Source organism: Myotis brandtii, unplaced genomic scaffold (genome assembly GCF_000412655.1).
Source record: "Myotis brandtii unplaced genomic scaffold, ASM41265v1 scaffold82, whole genome shotgun sequence".
Taxonomy (NCBI): Eukaryota; Metazoa; Chordata; class Mammalia; order Chiroptera; family Vespertilionidae; genus Myotis; species Myotis brandtii.
The window spans coordinates 768,041-775,630 of NW_005371324.1; positions in this window are offsets into that span (position 1 = coordinate 768,041).

Here is a 7,590-nt window from a genome sequence, read left to right on the forward strand (position 1 = left end):
AGAATTATTTGTAAAGTTATCACTATGTGCCATAAAAGCAGTTCTCATAAAAGCAAACAATCTGTGGACTGTTTGCCAGGGATATGATTCATAAAAGTGGGAGGGTGGTCCTTAAATGCAGAACTAAGAGTTAAAGCGTAAGGGTACGGTGTTGATGGAGAGCTTTGTTCAATCTGATAAGTGACTTCTATTTGTCCTTTTTTATTGATAGTGAATCCTGGGAATATGGGTGGGTATAGTTAAAGAAAAATTGATTTGTGATTCAGAATATTAAAAGCCAAGAATCCAGAAATAGCCATTAGAAAATATGTCAAAGGATCATAGTAGTGGTTCTAAATGTAGTGGTACTAAATGAAAACAAACAAACAAAACAAAACAAAACACAGCTCTAAGCCAAGCACTGCTTTTTTAAAAAGGCTTGTATTTAATAATAAGGAAGTTTGGGGATATCCTTAGCCTAATAATGTCTTATGTTGACATTATTTTAAAGTCAGTGTTAACATCATTAGGGAAGGTTGAGATAGGTTCTATGACCTTTACTTACCGAGGGTAACTAATATCTTTTTCAGAGTCAGCCCTCCCTTCTCCTTCATTTGCCTTTCTCTTTCATCAATAAATTATGCAGACGCTTCCAGCTACCTGGCATTTGTATAATAAATCCCAAATTTTCCATATGTACAATTTTTGCTAATGCTGTCCTGAATTCCCTTACCATCTTTGCTCGCTCTCTCTCTCTTTTTTTTTTTTTTTGGTTGTTGTTTTTTTAAGATGATTAAGCACTGCCTGTTATCTTTTGGAAACACTTGAGGTAGAAAACTTGAGCTGAAAGTTCGCCATTTTTGTCCTAGTATTGAAAACTGGGTAGAAGTTAGTGTCTTAAAATTCTTAATCTTGGACAAAAATTTTTAGAAAAATGTATATGTTTTTAGTTCCTTCAGTTTTTCAAGATAATTTTGCTATTTTGTTTTTGCTTTTTGGTTACTTTGCAATATACTTAATGGGATATTAAAAGCAAATCATTACATTTAGATTAACTCAAATGAATTTTTATGCCATTTTAACATATATACCAAGAAATGCTAAAAGGAACTTCTGCAGGTGCCTGATGGGGCACCTCAAATGGGAAACAGCAAATGGACAGGAAAAGAGGCAAAACATAATCTTAACTCATAATCTCCAGTTGTCACTTAACACTGACAAATCTGTTAATCCAAATTAATAATAAAAAGTAATTGCACTTTTAATTTGAGTATTGTGGTCAGGATTCACATCCTATTGTTATGAACTCATTGGTTAGACCTTTAAATCTCAGTTATCTGCCTTTGTTGGTCTTTGATAGTAATTTTAAAATATTAGCACATTTGAAAGTTTATGCCTCATTTTTTGAGAGTTGGGAGTGTGGTATGTACACAGTCAATGTAAGATCCAGGGTGTATAAGGTGCAATATTATAAGGCACAAGGAAGAATTAGTTACTGAAGCAATGAAAGAGCCTTATCATGAGATTTGAGACTAGTGCTGGAGTTAGGCTGGGGGATAGTGTCTCCTGGTCCTGTGAGGAAATTCTATAAATATTTGACCATTTTGCTGGGCAGGTTGAAGAGCTGCTTTTTGTTTGTACTTTCCTGAATTTTCATCTTATTTCACTTCTAGCACACAGTTGTTACTAACTTAACTTCACTTTAGAAAGTTTAACTTAGAAGTTAGAATTTTTACCATGCTTGTAAAAGGCCTGGGGAAGAAACATGTTTTATCACATGAAACTTCTGATTTAACTGGTGTGGTTGGGAAATATTTTAACATAATATCCTAATGTAAGAAGACTAATTTTCTTATATAGTTTATAGAATGTAATGTTTCACACATGTAAACATGTTTAGTTTGGATTTCTCCTCACATTATACTTAATGTGTGTATTTTTTAAATAAAATCATACATAGATTTAGGAAAACTGCTATGAACAATGTATGAGTATCACCAAGAATGTTTAAGCAAACCTGAGACTACAACATTTTAATTTTCCCTGCAATCTCATATGTAAAACTAACAAAAAAACTTATAAACTAAAATGCCTACTTTGTAAAATATATGAGTGACACTTTAAAAGATTTCACTGTGAGAGGAGAAAAGAATTAGATGCTATGAATGGGCAGAATTGATTAGTCTCTTTAGAAGAAAATTAGTGGGACCTGACAAAGTGGTGAATAAATGAACTGGCAGATTCAGAACTTAGCAGGCACTTTGTGTTTCTATTTTCATGGTAGGGCTTAATCACTAGCCATTCAATGCAGAGCATTTTACTGGTGCTCTGAAAGGTACACAAAATATACTAGTATAAGTTCATGTCCTCAAGGACCTTTAAAACCAAGGGGGAGAATTAGAGTATTTAGAGACATTAGAAATCGAGGAGATTAATGTAAAATAATCTATAAATGTAATGTGACCCCAATAAAAATATCAGGCTTTTTTAAAACTAGAAAGCTGATTCCAAAGTTCCTTGAGAAGCAAGACTGACCAGGAAAGCTCTGAAAGAGCAATGAGGGTAGACTAGTCTTAAGAAATATTAAAATAGAGAACTCTAGTAATTAAAACAGTTTTGTCCTAGCATATGGCTAAACAGATCATTATAACTAAATTAAAAGGTCAAAAATAGACCCAGATATGGGAATTTAGTACAAGATAAAGATGGCATTTCAGTTCAGTGGGGGGAAATATGGCTTACTCATTGAAAGGTGTTAGGATACCTAGGTAGCTTTTTCCAGGAAAAAAATAAAATTGGATGCATATCTTATACCAAAATAAAATCCAGTTTTAAGTGTGAAAACTGAAATGTTTAAAGTACTTGAAGAAATCATGGGAGAATCATAAAAGATTTTAGTGTGGTGTGAAGGCTTTTCTAAATTCAATATAAAATCCAGAAACAAAAAAAGATTTTCACTATAAAATTATAATGATAAATTATATCACTGTGTTAAATAAGTTCTTCATGGCAAAAACCACCATAAACAAAATAAAGAAAAATGACAAATTTGGAAAAAATAATTTGCAAATTATATTATGCATTGCTTAATATATAAAAAACTATAATTCAATAAGAAAAAGTTCAATAGTACAGAAGGAAAAAGATCCAAAACTAGAGAGTTTTTACAGAAATGGATACTAATGACTCAAGCTGGGGAAAAATTCAACTTCACTGTTAAGAGAAGTACAAAATAAAACTACACTGAGACACTAGTTTTTAAACCTATTTGATCAAGAAAGATTTTTTAAAAATTGATTTTAGAGAAGGAGGAAGGCAGGGGTTGGGAGGAGAAAGAGAAACATCAATATGAGAGAAATACATTGATTGGCTGCCTCCCTTTGGCGCCCCAACCGGGACCGAACCAAAACTCAGGTATGTGCCCTGACCAGGAATCTGACCCATGACTTCCCAATGCTCCAACCAACTGAGCCGCACCTGAGGAAGATTTTTTAAATTTCATAAACCATCGTGTTATGTTTAGATATTATTGGTAAGAATTAGGAAGCAAGTGTTTTTACTTGTAGAGGCATATAGTGGAACAACCACTAAGGATGGTGAACTACGTATTCTGTATTTTGTCAATCGTCAATTTACCTTCCTAGAGAGGCCAGAAATAAATACATTTACCAGACCTTTTCGTGTAGCTAGGGTTCTGGAAACTAATTAGATTTTCTCAATTATATGTTTTCCACATGCGTTGAGAAGTGAGGCACAGGCCATCTTCTTGAGGTTCTTGAATGTTGCAATGTTGTGAGAAACCTGTTTCCATGCAGCAGCGGTCAAGTGTCCATCCTCCGACTTCCAGGATATGGAGTAGTGGTGGTGGTGGCAGTAGCTTCATAATCTGACATATTCCTGCATTGTGGTTATGAGTTCTTTCCCAGTTTCCCAGGTGTGAGAGGTTGTGGTGGTGGCCTCTGGCTTCCAGCATGGCTCAGTGATGACCCCAGAAGTAAGAGCTCCCCTAGTGAACCAGTTCTGTATCATGGCAGGATTCATTCCGGGAGGCTCAACCTAGATCCCTACATCCTATTCCTTCAACCCTCCCAATGACTTTGGAAGCATCAAATTCCCTACAAGTGCCTTCCTGTTTAAAATGCCTAGAATGGTTCTGTTTCCTGTATTGAAAACTGTTCGATTTGGCAATAGCAATCAGAATTGTAAATGCATTTCTTTTTGACCTAACACTTTTGCTTCTAGAAATATATCCTGTAAATATGCCTGTATATGACAGAAACAAGTTTGTACAAGTTTTTCAGTGCATTGTTTGTAAATTGACATCAGTAGGAGAATTGTAAAATCAAATTATAATGCATGTGTATAGTATAATCCTAAGTAGCTATAAAAAAGAATGGGGGTGTTTTGTGTATTTAAAAGATATAATCAACAAGATATGTTAAGTTTCTTTAAAAAAAAACACAACAGGAGGCAGAACTGTGTATGCTGCTTTAAAATTTTTTTAATTAGCTTTGTTGAAGAATAATAGATATAAAATAAAGTACATATAAAGTGTGCAATTTGACAAGTTTGACCTGTGAAACTATCATCACAATGAAGATAATGAACATATCCATCAAGCCCAAAAGTTTCCTTATGCTTTATCCTTCTCCCCCACCCCTGCTTTCCTTTACAATAGATTAGCTTGAATTTTCTAGAATTTTCTATAAATGGATCATACAGTATGTACACTTATGAGTCTGGCTTCTTTCACTGCATAATTAAGTTAAGGTTCATCCATGTTATAGTGTTTATTGATAGTTCATTCCCTTTTATTGCTCAGTAATATGCCTTTGTATGGATATACTGCTTTTTTGTTTATTCATTCACCTGTTGATGGACATTTGGGTGGTTTTTCATTTGTGGTTATACAAATAAAGCTTCTGTAAACATTTGTGTGCAGAATAACTACCTTGGAGTAAAATGGCTGGTTTATTTGGTAGGTATATGTTTAACTTTTTAAGAAACTGCCAAAGTGTTTTCCAAAGTAGTTGTACCATTTTACCTTTCCACCAGCAGCAGTATGAAAGTTTCAGTTCCCCCACATCCTTGCCAACACTGGATATGGCCAGGCTTTTAAATTAGAACCATTCTAATAGGTATGTATATTATTGTGGTTTCAATTTGCATTTCCCTAATGACAAATAACGTTGAACGTTTTTTCATATGCTTAGTTGACTTCTGTATATCTTCTTTTTTTTAAAAAAATATTTTTATTGTGTTTGGGAGAGGGCGGAAGGGTGAGGGAGAGAGAGAGAAACATTGGCTGCTTCCTGCATGATCCCTATCCCACCCCAGTGATTGAGCCCTGACCCAGAATCAAGCCAGCAACCAAATGAGCCACACCAGCCAGGGCTCTGTGTATCTTCTTGGTGACATGTCTGTTCAAATCTTTTGCCCATATTTTATTGTGTTTTTTAAAAATTATTTAGTTTGAGAGTTATTTATATATTTGGGGAGAGTTTTTTAGTTTTTGTTTGTGTGTTTTGTTTATCCTCACCCGAGGGTATTTTTCTATTGATTTTTAGAGAGAGTAGAAGGAAGAGAGAGACAGAGAAACATCGATGTGAGAGAGACACATCGATTGGTTGCCTCCTATACACACCCAGATCAGGGCGGGGGAACCTGCAACCAAGGTGTGGGCCCTTGGCTAGAATCAAACCTGGGACCCTTCAGTCCGCGGACACACACACTATTCACTGAGCCAAACCGGCGAGGGCTCTTTATATATTTTGAATATAAGTCCTTTAACAGATACATGATTTACAAACATTTTGTTCAGTTTATCTTTTCATTCTCTTCATGTCTTTCAAAGAGCAGAAGTTTTAAATTCTGATGAAGTCTAGCAATCTTTTCCTTTATCGAGTGTGCTTTGGTGCTGTTTCTAAAAACTCTTTGCTTAGCTCATGGTCATAAAGATTTTTCTCTCATGCATTCATCTTTGCTTGAAATTTTAAAGTTGAATTTATTAGGGTGACATTAGTTAATAAAATTATTATATAGGGTTCAGTTGAACAATTTTGTAATACATCTCCCATCTAGCGGTATTTTTATAGATGATCTCATTTTTTCCCACAGCATATTGAACAGTATTCTCTCTACTGACCCTTTTCCTAGAATTAGAAACATGGTCAAGAACCTCACATTTTATGCCCGGTGGGTGTGGCTTAGTGATTGAGCATCAACCCACGAATCAAGAGGTCACTGGTTTAATTCTCGGTCAGGGCACATGCCTGGGTTGCAGGCTTGATCCCCAGCAGGGGATGTGCGGGAGGCAGCCACTTGATGATGTGTTTCTCTCATCATGTTTCTATCTCTCTATCCCTCTCCCTCTCTAAAAATCAATAAAAACATATTTAAAAAGAACCTCCCATTTTAAACAAAGTCCATCCTTAATTATGAGCATCTCCTCTTCTTTGCTAATTTATAATAAAATTTATTGAAAGTCCACATTGGTACCTCTATCTGTGTTTTCCTATTTTCCCTTCATTCTTCAAACTACTGCAATTTTTCACCTGACCCCATCACTCCACAAAATCGTTTTTACCAAGGTCAAGTATAACTATTTTCAAGGTGTCTCTTCTGTATTTTCCCTTGTGTACCATGACTTCCCATCCACATTAAAATTATAACTTCTTCAACACTTCCTATCCCTTCTAATATAGTATAATTTTTACTTTGTTTATGTTTTTTTTCCCTGGTTAGAAGGTAAAATCAGGGAGTATAAGGATTTTCTCTGCATTCCTAGAACATAGAATCGAGCTGGAACATCGTAAGAACTCAATTTGTGTTGAATGAATGAACACTGAATTGTGATTATTTTCATGTCTTCTACATTAGACCAAGAGCCACTTTGAAGACTGGAAGTATTGTTCTTATCTCTTTATTTGCCACGTTAGCTTAGAGACTGATCCATGAGTGAATGTATGAGGAGTGCATGGGGAGTCACTATGGTACCATTTACCCAATTTGGGTAAATGCTTCTGGGTATTCCAAGGCCTGAGAAAGTAGTTTTTAAATTCTACACTGGAACACTAGATCTCCAATGAATTGATACTAGAATTTTGCAAACAATGGAGATTTAAGTTGCCTAAAGACACTATCAGTGGTCTCCAGAGAAACAGAACTAACCAGAGATTATCTGTCTACCTATCATCTATCTATCTATCTATCTATCTATCTATCTATCTATCTATCTATCATCTGTCATCTATCACCTGTTTATCTGGAGACTTATTATGAGGAATTGGCTCATGCAATTATGGAGGCTGAGAAGACCCACAACCCGCTGTCTGCAAGTTGGAGACCCAGGGAAACCAGTGATGTAATTCGATCCAAGTCTGAAGCCCTGAGAGCAGGGGAGCTGAAGAAGTAATTCCCAGTCCCAGGGCAAAGAAGAGGGGATGAGAAGTCCCAGTTCAAGCAATGAGACAAGAATAAAGGGATAAATTCTTCCTTTCTCAACTTTTGTTCTATTTAGGCCTCTAATAGATTGGATGATGCCCAAACACATTGGGGAGGGCAACTTACTGAGTCCATTAATTCAAATACTGATCTCCTCTAGAAACACCC